The sequence below is a fragment of the Saccopteryx leptura genome, chromosome 2 (assembly GCF_036850995.1).
Source record: "Saccopteryx leptura isolate mSacLep1 chromosome 2, mSacLep1_pri_phased_curated, whole genome shotgun sequence".
NCBI lineage: Eukaryota > Metazoa > Chordata > Mammalia > Chiroptera > Emballonuridae > Saccopteryx > Saccopteryx leptura.
Window position 1 is genome coordinate 63,799,288 of NC_089504.1, and position 17,530 is coordinate 63,816,817.

Below are 17,530 nucleotides of genomic sequence, written 5' to 3' on the forward strand. Positions count from 1 at the left end.
ATGGAAAAAATAAATGGGACTATATCAAACTAAAAAGTTTCTGTACAGCAAAAGAAACTGACAACAAACAAAGCTCAACAACAAACAAGCAAACAATCCAATTAAGAAATGGGTAGAGGACGTGAACAGACACTTCCCCAAGAGGACATACAAATGGCCAACAGATATATGAAAAGATGCTCATCGCTAGCTATTCAAGAAATGCAAATCAAAACTGCAATGAGATACCACCTCATACCTGTTAGATTGGCTATTATCAACAAGACAGGTAATAACAAGTGTTGGAGCAGCTGTGGAGAAAAAGGAACCCCCATTCACTGCTGGTGGGAATGCACATTAGTATAACCATTATGAAAGAAAGTATGGTGCTTCCTCAAAAAATTAAGAATAGTCTGACATGTGGTGGTGCAGTGGGTAGGGAGTAGACCTGGAACGCTGAGGTTGCCGGTTCAAAACTCCGGGCTTACCTGGTCAAGGCACATGTGGGAGTTGATGCTTCCTGCTCCTCCCCCCCTTCTCTCTCTCCTCTCTCTAAAATGAATAAATAAAATCTTTTTTAAAAAATTAAGAATAGAATTACCATAGGATGTAGCAATCCCTCTACTGCGTATATACCCCCAAAACTCGAAAACATTGGTACATAAAGACACATGCACCCCCGTGTTCATTGCAGCATTATTCACAGTTCCCAAGATGTGGAAATAACCAAAGTGTCCTTCAATATATGATTGAATAAAAAAGATATGGTACATATAGACAATGGAATACTAACTCAGCCATAAGAAATGATGACGTAGTGACATTTACAACAACATGGATGGACCTTGAGAATGTTATACTAAGTGAAATAAGTAAATCAGAAAAAGCTAAGAACTGTATGATTTCACACATAGGTGGGATATAAAACTGAGACTCATGGACATAGATAAAAGTGAAGTGGTTACCAGGGGAAGGATGAGGGGGGTGGGGAGGTAGGAAGTGGAGGTAAGGGAGTAGAGAGGGACAAATATAAGGTGACAGAAAATGATTTGACTTTGGGTGATGGGTATACAACATAATCAACAGTTCAAATGTTATAAAAATGTTTATCTGAAACCTATGTACTCTCATGGATCAATGTCACTGTGCTAAAGTTAATTTTCTAAATACAATTTAAAAATTAAAAAAATATATATTGTAGACATAATAAAATTTGCACAATTTTTTAAATACAACACAAAATTAGGACAGGAATGGGTTACAATTAATCTTATTTTAATCTTTCTATTTTTCACTATTTTCCTAATTTCTACAATGAAAGAATATATTTTTGTTTTCAGAGAAAAAGCATTATTTAAATAAAGTGTATCATAAACAGTATCAAACTTCAAAAAACAAATAAATTCATAAATTAAAAAAATCCACAATAGACTCACAAAATCTGAATAAAAACTAGAGGTTAGTTAACAGTAATAAATATACTAATGCTGTTTTCTTAGTTTTGACAAATGTAATATAAGGTTATTTAGATAATATTGGCCAGTAAGATGCAATTAGGAAATATAAGGCTCATCATCAGTCCATTAATAAGCTTAGTCAGATAGATGGCCTGCTGGGAGGTGTCAGGGGTTTGTCTTTGGGACTTGGTCTCTGATTATCTTTTCAATTTTTTGTAAATCTAAAATTATTCAAATATAAAAAGTCTACCTTAAAAAAAAGAAGATTCGGCCCTGGCCAGTTGGCTCAGCGGTAGAGCATCGGCCTGGCGTGCGGGGGAACCGGGTTTGATTCCCGGCCAGGGCACACAGGAGAAGCGCCCATTTGCTTCTCCATCCTCCCCCTCCTTCCTCTCTGTCTCTCTCTTCCCCTCCCGCAGCCAAGGCTCCATTGGAGCAAAGATGACCCGGGCGCTGGGGATGGCTCCTTGGTCTCTGCCCCAGGCGCTAGAGTGGCTCTGGTCGCAACAGAGCGACACCCTGGAGGGGCAGAGCATCGCCCCCTGGTGGGCAGTGCACCCCCTCTGGTGGGCGTGCCGGGTGGATCCCGGTCGGGCGCATGGGGGAGCCTGTCTGACTGTCTCTCCCCGTTTCCAGCTTCAGAAAAATACAAAAAAAAAAAAAAAAAAAAGATTCATAATGAGTAAATTCGCATGTTAGGAAAATGGGCTTTTGCTTTTGAGGACATTATCACCTAGGGAATTCACGTTCACTTTTCAGTCACTCCAGAAACCACCAAAAATGAGACCTATTGATTGTAAGTGGCAGAATTGGGTGTGGTTTTATATTTCATTTGTTAATTTTTTTTAATTGTTCCAGCAGCAAATATAAATATATTTTAAAGCTTGAAGCCACTTGAAGACAAAATACTGGGCTACCCTAGTATAACATCACTTGGATTGTTTTTCTTTCTTTTTTTCTTTTATCCAAGCAACCTTCCGCATTCCTAACTCATGATAACAATTCAACCTCTGTACTTCTCCAATCCTATTTCTAAACATAATTCTTCATCTTACCATCATAAAGATCCAGATGTTATCCAACAAACAAATTTACTCAAGCAAGCACCAATGAACCCTAGTGAGTGTGCCATCTACTATCTATACCCTGCTTCCCTCCCAAACACTCCAGGTTCTTCTCTATCATTAACGGAGACCCCACCAACCATGTCCTACACCTCTTTATTGCAAGAGCATAGATGAGCAACCCTTCAGGTAATTACAAAATTCAGAAACATAGAAACTGAGACTACAAAGGGCCTTAGATCTCATTATATATAAGGGTCTCTAGTTGCTCTTTTTTTTTTTTTAGGTGAGAAGACAGGGACAGTGAGACTCCTGCATGCAATCTGACTGGGATCTACCCAACAATGCCATCTAGGGACGATGCTCAAGTACCAAGCTATTTTGAGTGCCTGAGACTTATGTGCTTGAACCAACTGAGCTATCCTCAGTGCCTGGGGTCACACTCAAACCAATTGAGCCACTGGCTGAAGGAAGGGAAGAGGGAAAAGAAGGGGGAGAGGGAGAGGGAGAGAAGCAGATGATCACTTTTCTTGTGTGCCCTGACTGGGAATCAAAATCAGAAATTGAGCCCAGGATATCCATACACTGGCCAATGCTCTATCCACTGAGCCACCAGCCAGTGTTCAGTTGCTCATTTCTAAGAGAAGCCAGATAATGGACTGCAGAATGAAGAGTCCCCAATTCACTACTAGCGCAGTCAGCACCGCTCCATCTTCCCTTTTGCACATAGAAGATGGAAAACAGACCTTCTATTTTTCTCATCTAATCAAACTCCTCATTTTACAGAGAAGAAGATAGATGGAAGTTAGGAATGGGGAATTTAGGGGGAAGGAGTTAAAGTTGACAGTATTCCCATTTTATTTACCAAGTTATTGACAACTCACTAATTCCCCACCCCCTCAATACTACCTCTTTGTCCTCAGATCAAAGTTAAATAAGTGTGCTTTCAGTTTATGCTTTGTGATGGTGTTATGCAAGTATAACCCAAAGAACACAAGATAAAGCATTACCAAGGTGAAAGAAGCAGGGCCTGTTCAAACTTGTTTTTATTGTAAGATGAAGAGGAGAGGTGGGCAACTCCTGCCTGTCACTGTGACATGCAAACCATGAAAATATATTACTTAGATTTTTCTGGCTTTTGAGCCTTTCTGGAATGAGATGTCACTAGGTAATTTCAAAGAAAAAGGTAAATCTCCTTCTTCGCCATATGAACTAAGGTATAAAAAGAAAGAAAATTCAGGATTTAAAGGATCTATCTGATCTCTTATCTACTAAGTTATTTTCATCAGCAGAACTAGTCTTTTCTGTTTAAGTTCTACACTTCCAAGAAGTGGGAAAATTTAAGTGTGGAAGATAGAAATAGAGAGGGCAAAAGGGCACTAAGTGGTTGTACAGAAAGACTGATTTCAGGTCAAGCTCCCATACCCAAGCCAACCAGCTACCTGATAAAAGTAATTAAAAGACCAACATTGAACTTGAAGGTGCTTCCTAAACCCATCTTATCAGCCAACACCTACTCCATTCACTCAGCATACTGGAAGCATAAACTCAAGAAGTACATTTGGTTCATTAATTGCCTAAAACTTCCCTTTCTCTCCATGTCTTACTACTTGGAGCTGCACAGTTTAATACAGGTAGCCACTAGCTCCTCTGGTTCTCGAGCAATTAAAATGAGGCTTATCCAAAGCATACAATGGATTCAAAGACTTAGTAGGAAGAAAAGAAGGTAAAAGAGCACATTAACAGTCTCTTTTTATGTTGATCACATGTTGGGATGTTAATATTGTTAATATATTTGGTTTAATAAAATATATTATTAGAATTAATTTCACCACTGATTATTCTTTTAATATGCCTACAAAAAGTGCTAAGATTGTGGCTGTGGTTCATATTTGTGGCCACCATAATATTTTACAGGGCAGTGTCACTCTGGAGATAATGTGGTACTAGAATTAAAGATGTTTAAACCAAGCAACACGTACAGTATAATTTTCTTGATTTTTATGGAGTTCTGGAAAACTGGTGGGGTAGTTAAGTCCTGATTAACTCATCTCAAGGTAAAACTCATTCACAGACATCATCTGAGTCCCGTCCATCAGTTCAGCACAAAACATCACAAATCTCTGATGCTCGATTCAGGTCTAGGGTAAAGGCCCACAATCCAATGTTAACACCTCTTTATTTGGGGGACACTTAAAAGAGAGACATGGAGCTTGAGAACTCTGCTATGATGAAAGCAATGAAGAGGAAATATGAGGATGGAGGAGAAAGAAAGAGAGAGAAGGAGAAGGCACAGATTGAGATGGCAGGAGAACACAAGATGGTGATAGTATGGATTGAAAGATGAAAATTAGGAAGAAACAGACAGAGGTAAGAAAGATGATCTCTATGGTGGAAAAACCAAACACCCTTCCCCACTGCTCTGAGTAATTCTGAAGATAAAGGCTGAGAAGAGCAGTATCAAGAACAAAGTGGCCAGCACCCAGGGAGATTACTTAAGAGGGTCACTCCACTATGCAAAGAAAGGCACAAAAGTGAAGGTAACGGAAACAGCTTGGGCACTCTCTGAGCCCTTAGAATACCATTGAGTAAAATGAAGAAAGCCACAGCCACAATGAGCAAATCACTCCCCTGTCTTTCCTCTTTGTCAATGGTCATAAACCTGCAATTTCACTGAGCATAATTCCCATTTCAGAGTCTTAAAGTATGTGACACTATCTCATGAAGCCATGAAGTTTTTTTTATCTCTTCTATTGAATCTCAAAAAATATATCTAAATACTCCTGTTATGAAAAAAAAGAGACTTCTTTGACTTTTTAAGGGACAAATACAGTACATCATAACTAGTATAGACTTGAATATCGTCTTCAGAGAGGGTTCTCCACAGATCCAGCTAGTCCCCCTGTTACAAAAAACTATGTTCTGAAAGTTCACATGTAAAGCATTTGACTAGTACTCAGAGTACATTGTGATGGAGAGAAAATAAAACAGAAATGAATGATAGAGAAAGACCAGGCTAGTTCAAAAAGTCTCTTTAACCATAAACCTAAGACTGTCCTGGTTCTAAGAGCCCTGGTGTACTTTCAAGCAGGAGGTTGGAAAGGAGACAGAAAATTTCCCTCTCTCCTGGGTGGGAGGTAACACTGGCCATTTGTAAGTAAGAGCCACAGACACAACTGTAGCATAAGAATGCTCATCAATACCTGTTAATTGTGTAAATTCACCCAATCACTCAGGAATACTGAAAGAGTGCTAGGTGGCACTGACTTAGGTGAGATGCAGGTGGCAAAGAGGCCAGCAGGATGGCCCCTTTCCCTCCCGTTTCCTTCTTGCTAGATGCCTAAGAGGCTAAACCAGGAGTTCTTCAACTTTCTCTGTTCACAACACCCTGGTGCTTTAATAATGTGTGTATGGCACCACTAGGCCAAGAAAAATACCAAACAGTTTCTTCTGTTAAACAGGTAGATTCAAACAATTTGATAATCATTGTCCTAATTAGTGGCCATTCAAAAAATAATAGACATACATTGATAGAAAAGTATGTTTTCATTTTATTCTTAACTAACCATAATTATTAATGGGATTATTAATTGCATAGCTTCTCAAACTTTGAAATCAGTTTGGACTCTGCCACCCCATTTCCTGTTCCACAATAATTTTACACAATACTGTCTTTTTAAGGACAGCAATCGCCAAAAGCCAGGCTTTGCAAAGATATGACATCACTAAACAGGAATGTAGTGATCTAATACTGAAACTATGAACTACCTTGAGCCAGTAGTTCACAGAGTAGCTGACAGATGTTAATTATTTCTATTTTCCTCAAAAAACTAAAATATCCCACAGCTTTCCTGTGAATTTACTGTAGCACCCAAAGTAGCCTCAGAGAATATTTGGAAAACTGCAAGGCTAGACATCACACTGCAACCAATCAAGAGTGTGCTTGCTAGTTTTCATCTCAAATTAAATTAACGGAGAAAATATCATGTGGCCCAGATTAAAATAGCCTCAAGTAACCTCTGATCTGTTTTAAGAGTGTTCCAAACTCACACCCCAGCAGTCTTTGGATAACTGATAAACCCCTAGTGACCTAGAGAGACTCTGCAGACTCAGGGACAAAGAGGACAGAAGGCACAGTGTTAAATAAAACCAACCCCCTGGCCCTGGCCGGTTGGCTCAGTGGTAGAGCGTTGGCCTGGCGTGCAGAAGTCCTGGGTTCGATTCCCGGCCAGGGCACACAGGAGAAGCGCCCATCTGCTTCTCCACCCCTCCCCTCTCCTTCCTCTCTGTCTCGCTCTTCCCCTCCCGCAGCGAGGCTCCATTGGAGCAAAGATGGCCCGGGCGCTGGGGATGGCTCCTTGTCCTCTGCCCCAGGCGCTAGAGTGGCTCTGGTCGCAACAGAGAGACGCACAGGAGGGGCAGAGCATCGCCCCCTGGTGGGCAGAGCGTCGCCCCCTGGTGGGCGTGCCGGGTGGATCCCAGTCGGGCGCATGCGGGAGTCTGTCTGACTGTCTCTCCCGTTTACAGCTTCAGAAAAATACAAAAACAAAAAAAAACCCAACACCCTTTCTTTATTTCATTCTACAGTATAATGTAAGACATTGTCTGGAATCGCGGTCGTTTATATATTGTTCATTAATTAACATGTGAGATATGTGTTAAGTCAATATTACAGACTAGTAATTGAGAGAAGGCAGGTGACATGTGTATTTTTTATTATAATCACGTGATTTTTCTCCCTGAACACATCCAATCCTTCAGCAGGTCCTGTTGGCCCTGCATTCAAAACCTATCCTGAATCTAAACCCTACACACCATCTGTCTCAGTAGGTCTGCTGCAATAACCTATCTGGTTTTACCTCTTCCTTGGAAAACTTTTCCTCAGATCTACAGATGGCTCATTTCTAACTTAAATCAGAGATGTGTTCTCTGGACACCCTTTCTAAAATATCTGAATCATCCCTCTGAACCCCATTATTTTGCTTTATTTTTCTCTACATAACTTATTACCCCATTAAATTACATCTGAGGTATTTGTTGACTGCTACTCCCATTAGAACATAAGTGAGTGCAGTTACTGTATCTTGCTCACCTGGGTACACAGAAGGTTCTTAAACACTTAGTAAAATAACAATCTTCCTTCACATAGTTTACATCTGGTGAAAGACGACAGGGAAAAGACCTTGGGCTCACAAAACCTAGTCTTCAGTTTCAAGTCTGTTGTTTACTGTACTAATCTCACAATATGCTAGGTAATATATTAGTCTTACATACCAAGCAGTATGCTAAATTTTGGACATAGATGATCTTATTTAATTATTTAAAATTTCTAAGAGGCAAGTACAAATATTATCCCTCAGAGAAGGTAAGTCACTTCCTCAAGATTCCAGAGGTGACCCGAGGGGAAGTTTGGATTCAGCCTCAGATCCATCACACTCCTGATCTCCCTCCTTAACTGCTAGCCTATGCATTGCCTTTGTATGTCATTCTTCAGAAAATGGAGGGACTGAGCTAGAGTGACCTCTAATGTTTCCATTCTACCTCCTATCAAAAAGAAAAAAAAAAAAAAATATATATATATATATATACATATATATATATATTGTTAGTTTTAGTGCTTGAAATTTAATTTCTATATAAAATCACAAGAACTCTTTTACCCAAACTCAATTCAATGATGACCCCTAGCCACCCAATGCAGAATATATGCATACCGAGACCAGGTGCCATGTTAGGTTGGCGAGGCATAAAACGAGGCACCCCTTGTGCCACTTCATCGCCCATATTACCCACCTTATGAATTTTCTACTCCGAAGTTTATAAAATTAAACAAGAACTACTAGAGGTGACATATTTACAACCTGGAGTCAACCAAAGTAGAATATTTCAGTAACACACAGTCAACCTGGTTTTTCATCTATCACCAGGAAAGGCAGGTATTTGGCTTATGCGGGAAGAACCAATCCAAGTCCCTGCCTCAAACTTCCAATAACTGATTGTATAGGATGGAGTGCCTCAGGTGGGCTCCTCTTACAGTTTGATACAGAGCTAAGAAAACTTCCTGGGACCCTCCAGCTAAATTCTGGAATAGTACAACATCTAAGAACAAGTACCAAAAGTGCAGAGATGCAGGAAAGTGACTGTCTTTTTTTCTTCTACTGTAACATAAATTAGGAACTGCACATCTGTGCACCCTATCAAGATACCACGGTTCTTACCACCCATGCTACCTAGCAATACAGCTGCAGGCCTACACTTGACACACACGCACACAGATCCTCCTTATCAATTCTGTAGTTCTGGACTGTGACCAGGACAGATAACTCACTATGATAATGATGTATAGCAATTTCACTGCAAAATATTATAAATAGTAAAAAATATCCTGACACAACTCAAAGATTATAAAGAATTATTTGGAAAAAAAACTATGAATCTGTATTCAACTTTAATATTAAATATGAGCTAAAATTATTCATTTGTTCTAAATTTACCAAAAATAAGTAAGTAAATAAATTTACCAAAAATAACATCAACTTTGACATTTGCCAACACTGAGAACTTAATTTGAAATTACATTTTTTTAATTAAAAAAAAACTTTATTGATTTTAGAAAGGGAGGAAGAGAGAGAAAGAAACAGAAACATCAATCTGTTTCTGTATGAGCCCTGACCAGGGATCGAATCACCAACCCTTGCCTGTCAGGATGATGCTCTAACCAACCAAGCTACCTGGCCAGGGCAAAATCACTTTTTACTCCAAACACATAAATTTTATAGAACTGCTGGCAAGTGCTACATCCCATGATACAACCCATATATGTAAAGGCTTCAAGGACTCAATTCTTTTATAAAAATCAAGGCTTTGGAAAATGTGGGTGGGAGAAAAGAAACAGGAAAAAAAAAAGAAGAATGTCTGAGGGTAAAAGGGAGTATCGCTGCTTCAAGATTAAGAAAAAAAGCTGTCCCCCTAAACATACACCCACCCACGCCCCCTCCTAAACCTTATAGAAAGATTTTTTTACGCCCACACAACACATCTCCCATCTTCTAAGCTGGAAGCATTTTTGCTAGACTTTTCCAGTTCCTGGGCATTTTCTGGTGTCTGGTCTCCAGGTCTCCAGTCTTTAGATCAACAGTGAGTCTACAGATGAGCCATCTATAAATTGGGAATACAGACAGCCCCTTAGGAACAAGAGATGCTAACAGAAGGGGCCATCCTCCCTTGGCTAAATCCCCAGAGATAAAATGACTACCAAATAGTGCTTTACTTGCTTTACCTAGGCAAGATTGACTTCTAGATGTAGAATAATGGACATAGATAAAAGTGAAGTGGTCGCCAGGGGAGGAAGATGTAGTGGAGAGGGATGGGGATAGAGTGGGGGGAAGGTGTAAAGAGGGACAAATATAAGATGATGGAAAATGATTTGACTTTGGGTGATGGGTATACAACATAATCAACAGTTCAAATGCTATAGAAATGTTCACCTGAAACCTATGTACTCTTATTAATCAATATCATCCTGCTAAATTTAGTTTTCTAAATAAAATTTTTAAAAATAAATAAAAATAGATGTAGAATAATAAAAATTCTGCAAAAAAAAATGGGAATTAAAACTACAGCCAGTGCCCAATGTCTGAAGAAAATAAATCTTTCATCTCTTTTCCTTGTCACTCCCTGGCTACTGAGATATCAGTAGCATCAATAGCACCACTACTTCCAAGTCTGTATCTGACACACATTAGGACTGCTAACTCACTCCGCAAGTCAGTCGTCAACTCTAGCTCCCTGTTCCTTAAAGGTGACGAGGCTCCTTACAAACTATAAAAAAATAATCAAAATCATTTTATTCAACTTCCTCATTTTACAAAGAACCCAGATTGATAACATGACTCTCCTAAAAGTCTCTAAGAAAGTCAGTGGAAGACCTAGGTTTAGAACCTCATTCTCTTAATGCCCACATAAGCATTTCTATGATACTGCTGAAGAAATTAATGGATTTGCTATCCATCCACTGATAATTAAGAACACAGGTTTAAAATTGTATATATACACACAACCAATTTGGTTTAGTGGTTAAGAGCATGTACTCTGGAACCAAACTGTCTGGTTAATATCCCAGTTCCACTACTTACTAGCTATCTAGCTACATGACCATGGGCAAGTTATTCAACCATAAATCAGTTTCCTCATCTATAAAATGGGAGGAATAATAATAACTGCTATCATGATGGTACCTACACCTCCTTAAGGTTTTGAGCAACTTAAGTGAGATAATATGTCTTAATAATATATTAAAAATGAGGTATTAAGCACTTAAAATATCTACCACATTGTAAGTGCTATGTATTAGATAACATTGTTCTTTAAAACTTGATTAAGACTAACAAAATCATGAAAAGGAGGTAATAATCTCACTGCGCTTTATTTCTCTGGACTTGCTCTGCATGCTTTTCAAATATACAAGCTTCATTAGATACAAGCATTTTGGAAGGAATTCAATATTATGGTTCATTATACTTTGCCTAGACCTAGTAACTAGTGCAATTTTTCTAGGCAATTTAAGGATAAGAACAAAAAGGGGAAAAGTCCTATTGGTGTTTAGACCTAATCTATGACTTCTGTTCATAGAATTGTTATTGATTTGACATATGTTTAGAATACTCCAAGATCTGTGGTAATGCATCACAGAGAGCAGAAAGCCATACTTGTTGGTCTGATTCTGGAAGAGCCACTGGAAGGACCGTTCTTCCTACCTCTCAAAGGTACCAGCACCAGCTGGGTAGCAAGTCCTTAGAGGTCTGAGTCCCAGATCTGTGAGCTCCTCCTCCAAGCTTCTAGGTTCCAGTAACTTTCAATTTCTTCCTTTTGGTCCTCCAGCCAGGCTGGTAGCTGCTTCCTGCAGTTGTTATCTGAATTACCTCAGCATTCTCTTACTTCATCTTTTCAGCCCTTCAATATCTGCTTAACAAATTTCTATATGAGATTATCTGTTAAAATAACAAGTGGGTTCTTTTTTCCTCACTGGACCCTAGCTGATATACCAGTGGATAGGCATTTAGTCCTCACCTTTTCACTACACAAAAGCACCACTTAGCATTAATTTTAACAGACACAGCAACTCCTGTTCTTCACCTGAAACATGTTAAAATTCCCTTATGTCTCTCAAAGGTAGCTCTTCTTAATGTCGAATTTCAATTTATCTACTTTAGATCTTCTGTTAATTTTCTGTCAATATAAACAAAAGACATACTCCATACTGCCCATACATATTTATGCCATCTGCACCTATTATGTGACATGACCTGTCCTATCAGTCTTGATATTAAATTTCCCATAATACCGAATACCTTTTCTATTTTTTTCTCTTTCCTTTTGATATATAAAATGAGCTTCCAAGAATAAAAGAGACCATCAAAAAATATCTATATATGAAGATATATTTCTAATGTATAAAAAAGTGGGAGAATGGTTGTATAGGCACTTTTGCTTATTATTTTAATAAAAGCTTTTATATATAAACTGTAATATACTACATATAATATATAATTATATACAGTATACACAATATGCATGATACATTATATAGCATATGTAATATGTAACATTTCACAGGCTTTATATATTTATAGGTGCCAGTTACGTATCATATATTACATATGTACATAAAGCCTGTAAAATTTATTTATTCTTGTTAATGAACCATTATGTATAATATATATTACTTTTTAAAGTTTCTTCATATTTGATTGTGAGTTCTCTGAAGGCATATACATATGTGTGTATTTTATATATGTAAATATCTGTATCAGTTTATTGTTTGACATAGAAAAGCTCTTAAAATACAATCAGAAAAGGAAAAAAATTTAAGTTACAAAAAGAAACCTAACTTGTCATGTGAAATGTATATGGAGCCTAAAGAAAAGGGATACAAGAAGAAAGTCTAGAAATATATAAAGACTATACATATGCTACATAGTTAAGGGTTGAAAAAGGGGGATCATCTTCATCTCTCTCATTTTATCACTTCTCTACCCTCCCACAAATTCCACCATGAACAATGCCTTTCTTTGTCTGAAGGTTTTGACCCATTTAAAACACAAACACCTCTGGAGATTGTAATACTTTAATCAATTGATCAGCTCTTTTACTGAAAGCAGATTTAGATTAAGATTAGTGAGTTTGGAGGACACTGTCCCCTAAGAGATTCCAGGAGCATTCTGGGTTGTCACCATTATTGACATTCAGTTGTAAAGGCAGGAATGATACATAGTCCTACACACAAAGAATTTTCCCACAACCCACTTAGATTTTTAAGTGTCCCACCAGAAATTCACATAGGTAAAAACCTGTTTACAATTAACTGAGTTTAGAAACTGAGTCCATTTTATTTTCATGATTTTTTTTCAGTGAGTGAGAGATAAACATCAACTCATAGTTGTGGCACTCTTAGTTGTTCATTGACTTCCTTGTCCGAGGGGCTCCAGTCAAACTAATGACCCCTTGTTCAAGCCAGCAACCTTGGGCTCAAGCCAGCGAGCTTGGTCTTCTAGCCAATAACCTTTGGGCTCAAGCCAGTGACTTTTGAGCTCAAGCTCAAGCCAGATAAGCCCATGCTCAAGCTGGTGACCTCAGGGTTTTGAATCTGGGTCCTCAGCGTCCTAGGTTGACACTCTAGCCACTGTGCCACCACCCAGTCAGGTTTCACAATTCTTATTTACACAAAATTACCTAAAATGAAGTTACAATGCAAATCAAAGTAAGATTGATCATTGTTTTGATAGAAATATATAAAGTATTGTCCACCATGTCATAAAATACCACTGAAAGCAAAACATCTAGATATCTGAGCCATCAATACAACAGATATAATTCTGAATCATCAGAATTTTAGCTAATTCCATATTTGGGTAAAAGCTGAACTGACTAGTTCATTATGTCCTCTAGTATAGTTGTGCTAGAACATTTTCATGTTTAAATGTATAATATTTTATTATAAACTATGTTCCTTTTTATACCCTTATATCTGTTATGATAGCATATTGATTTTTAGAAATTGTGTGCATAGGTAGATAGCACTGTCTACGAATTTTGTTTGGAAATCATAAAAAGGGCAATAAAAAATAGGGCTGTGAAACAGAGATTTAGATGGAGGGCAGGAAAAGAGCAGAAAAATATATCTGGTGGAAACAAATCATGAGAAGAAAAAGCATGGGGAAAAGTGATGCCTGGCAACTAGCCCCCAGAAGGCAGTTGATGAAAAACGAATTATTATTTGTTTCATTCTGTCTTCCAGGCAAAGATGCCACACCAGCAGTGTTTGTCATGGCTTACGGGAGTCAGCCTGATGCATGGGAGGAGCAAGGGCACTGGAGTAAGATGTACCTGCATCACAATCCTGTTCTGCCTCCTAGGAGTAATGTAAATTTGGGGAAATAATAATGTCATTTCTGAATATTGATTTTGACATGTGTAAAGTGGGCTTAATTTTAAAAACCTTAGAAGTTGGCTCTGCTGAATCTTTAAGCCTATCATCACATCTGGCATATCATAGGTCCTAAATAGAGGTTAATTCCTGCCCTCCTGCTCCTAAATATTCTCTAACTTTCTACTGCATCCTGAAAGAGAGAAACACCCAGATAATAATTATATTAGTTATCTATTTCTATATATAAAATTACCACTGATTTAGCGGCTTAAAAGAACACATGTAGGGGAGATTTCAAGATGGTGACAGAGTAGGTGGACATTTCAACTGCCACCTCCCAGGACCAAATTGGATTACAACTTAATTTAAGAGCAATCATCTTGAAAAACAACTTTAAACTAAATGAAGAGGAGTCAATACCCAAGGTTAGCAGAAGAAGTCACATCAAGACTGGTAGGATGGGTGGAGATGCAGAAAAGGCTGCCTGCTACCAGGAGTGATCAGTGGCTGAGGGTCTGGAAGGACTCTCTCTGCAGGGAGGTTCACCCTAAGAGGGGAGATCCTCAGCCCCAGGACCGGAGGCCAAGCCTAGAGCCCCAGAGCCTAGAAGAGGTGCCCACACAGCATTTGGCGGTGAAAAGAGTCAAGCTTTCTGCCTTCAAGAAAGAGATGGGAGCTCGCAGAGACATAGGCTCCATCTTAAAGGACCCATGCAGAACATCTCATTCACAGCCACTTACCCGGGGCTCCAGCGGAGAAGGGCTGAGAGGACTAGAGCTGCATGAGGAGAGTGTGAGGTTGGTAGCCCAGGAAGAGACAATGTGGGGGGACAGCCACCAGAACCCCTGTGCTGAGTCATTTTCTAATACTGCAGTTGTCATCTTTCTTAGGTGAAGTAGTCCCCTCTGAGCGGCATCAGCCTGAGGAAAAGCAACTGCCCCACCCTCGGGAATCCCTTCTGCCCCATCCTATGAAGATCGGGTCATTCTGAGAAGTAAGCCAGGAAGCAGGGGGTGCATCAGTGATTCAGTTTTCTGGCATTGAGGCCAGAGCTTTCCCCCATATGCTCCCAAGTCTATGATTAGTGCTTCTGCCATATGGGACACTCAATAGAAACTGTCTGAACTGTGGGCAGGCCACATCTCTGGGTCTCAGAGGCCATACCCTTCTGAGGTCTGTGAAAAAAATATGGACATACTGACACCTGGGGCCAAAGGGGAGGGAGCCACACCCACCACCCTTTCTAATCCCTGCATTGTTCCAGATTCAAGACTCTACCAGAGGTTTTATTTCAGTGGCCAAGCCCAAAAAGCAGCTAGCAGACAGAGGCTGCAGGAGGTAACTCTCAGGGAAACTTGGCCTTTTACTGACTTAACCCCAGGCCCAGTATGGGAAAAAGCCAGCCTAGGTGTGCAGCTTGATATTTCCAAGCCCAGCAAAGGCAGCCACAAAATCTGGATTGCTTGTAGCTCCAAGAAGGTTGCTGAGAGCCAGTCATGGGCAGTGTCCCCTCTGGTCTGCATCAGGTTCTCTCCAGGGAGACCAGGGCTGGCATATCCAGAAGCCAGCTGTAGAGAGCAGCAGTTCATGATCTAACAACGCTTGCTGGTAGTGTGTCCTAAGGGAGGGCTCATTAGACACCAGGCTCAGCTGAGGCGAGTTCTACTTTCTGTAATCAGCACTAGCACAATGGCTCATGTGCATTGGACAGGATAAAGCTTCACAGTCAGCTAGCCTGGGTTCTAGATATCCTGCCCCACCTGGCTAGGTTTCACAGTGGGAAAGGAGAGAGGCTTGAAGAACAAGACATTCAAAGTGTGGGTACCTGTGAGCCTATTGTTGGGTACAGTCGAGGGACTTAGCCACTACCTGGTGAGGCACAGTCAGCTGCAGAGGAGGACTCTCTCAGTCTTCCTCACTGAGACCAAGGGCTCAACAGCTAAAAGAATTTCTGTAGAGGGGACTATCAGCCCCACTCAATCTAAATCTGCTGATCACCTTACTGAGGAGAAATAGAATTGGAGTATCCAGCAGTGTCTGAGGCCACTTTCCCTGAACTGAGCTCCTAACCAAAAGACCCCTAAAGTAACAGGTCCCACTAACATTGTATTCCCAACCTCAGCTGCCCTAACACACCAAGTTTGCAACCTATAGAGGGGTTGGTGGCGTGAGGCTAGCTGCAAAAGACTCTGTGGGAAGACCAGGCAGCTGCAAGAAAAGGTGGAGCAGCTGAAAGTGGAGGGAGGCAAATCTTATGGAGCTTGGGGTTTTTATGGAGCTACTGTCATATCTAAATAGGCAGAAGCTGATCCTTATACACAGGTTGGCCCCTCCCACACTACCCAGGCACAGAAAACAAAGACACAACAGTGAACAGAGCAGTAGCTCCAAACAGGTAGCCCACTGCAGGTTATAAACAATGTCTGAGGCCAACCCAAGAAGACCCAGAACCAATATAACCAGTAGGGATGGCAGAGAGCACCAAAGCTAGACTCAGCTAGCTACACAGCAGCACACACAAAAAAAGGAGTTCAGCAGGCACCAGACACTGCAGAGAATAAATATGCCCAAAAGGACAGACAGTGCACAGTATCTCATATATGTGATCAGGGCTGACCCTTATAGCCAACCAGCCTAAAGGGATAACTGCACCCACAAAAGGACCATCTGCACTCAATACTCACATAGGAGGATAAATACTGCCCTCAAGAAGCATTCCTAGAGCAAGAAACTCAGGTGGCCTAGAGGTCAGTACCACTGAGCTCATTTTCCTCATGAAGACACAACAACAAATTCCAAAGTCAGAGCAGAGCTACCTAATACACAGACAAAATGGGCAGACAAAGAAATATGACCCAGATGAATCAACAAGAGAAATCCCCAGAAAAAGAACAAAATGAAATGGAAGTAACCAAACTACTAGATGCAAAGTTTAAAATAATGATTATAAGGATGATCAAGGATCTTAGAGCAACAATAGATGATCACAATGAGAACTAACACAAAGAGATAGCAAGCATCAAAAAGGACATTGAGATAAAAAGGAGTAATGGCCCCAGTAGAGATACTCCTCATCTCTTCCCTTGAAATTTCAACAAACTGAACAACTTTAATGCAGCAAAGGAACTCAGAAAGATCCATGCACTAAATGGACTCAAGGTGGGACAGGTTGAAAAAAGGAGTGGAAGATAAAACTTATTTGGGATTGGCTCAGGGAAGAAGACAAACCCTGAGTGACTGTTTTGTTTTGTTTTTTTTCTCTGCTGAACTATGGGGAAGAGGGAAGCTCAGGCTGTATGGATATGGTCTGAGGGGTATGAAGAGGGAAACCCAGAGTGACTGGATATCCTTCTGCCAGGACGAGTGCTAAGATAGAGGGGCAGGAGAGAAATTAAACCAGAGTGACCAGAGTGCAGGCTCATGGCCAGTGTTCCTGCAGTTTGCCTGCAGACTGCACTCAGTAAAGACTAAAATACAGCTCCCAATATCCCAGATGTTGCCTCACTCACCTCACAGCATGAAGAGTGGCAGAGACAAACCCCACAACTATCTCTCCAGATCCTCTTTCCCTGAAGAACAGAGGTGCTCTGTGTCTGATCCCC

At 40.1% G+C, this 17,530-nt stretch overlaps 1 protein-coding gene across 3 annotated transcripts in view; it reads right to left on the minus strand.

Annotated features, from left to right (window-relative positions):
• Positions 1-17,530, minus strand: part of GLIS3 (GLIS family zinc finger 3) — a 521,995-nt gene that overhangs the window by 465,051 nt on the left and 39,414 nt on the right. The window contains exon 1 of one of the 3 annotated variants that reach the window (XM_066368079.1): positions 468-532. The exons of the other annotated variants lie outside the window; for them this stretch is intronic. The gene's annotated coding sequence lies outside the window, so the exon portion shown is untranslated. Of the gene's footprint in view, positions 1-467; positions 533-17,530 lie in introns of those variants that run through there. 3 annotated transcript variants of the gene reach the window in all.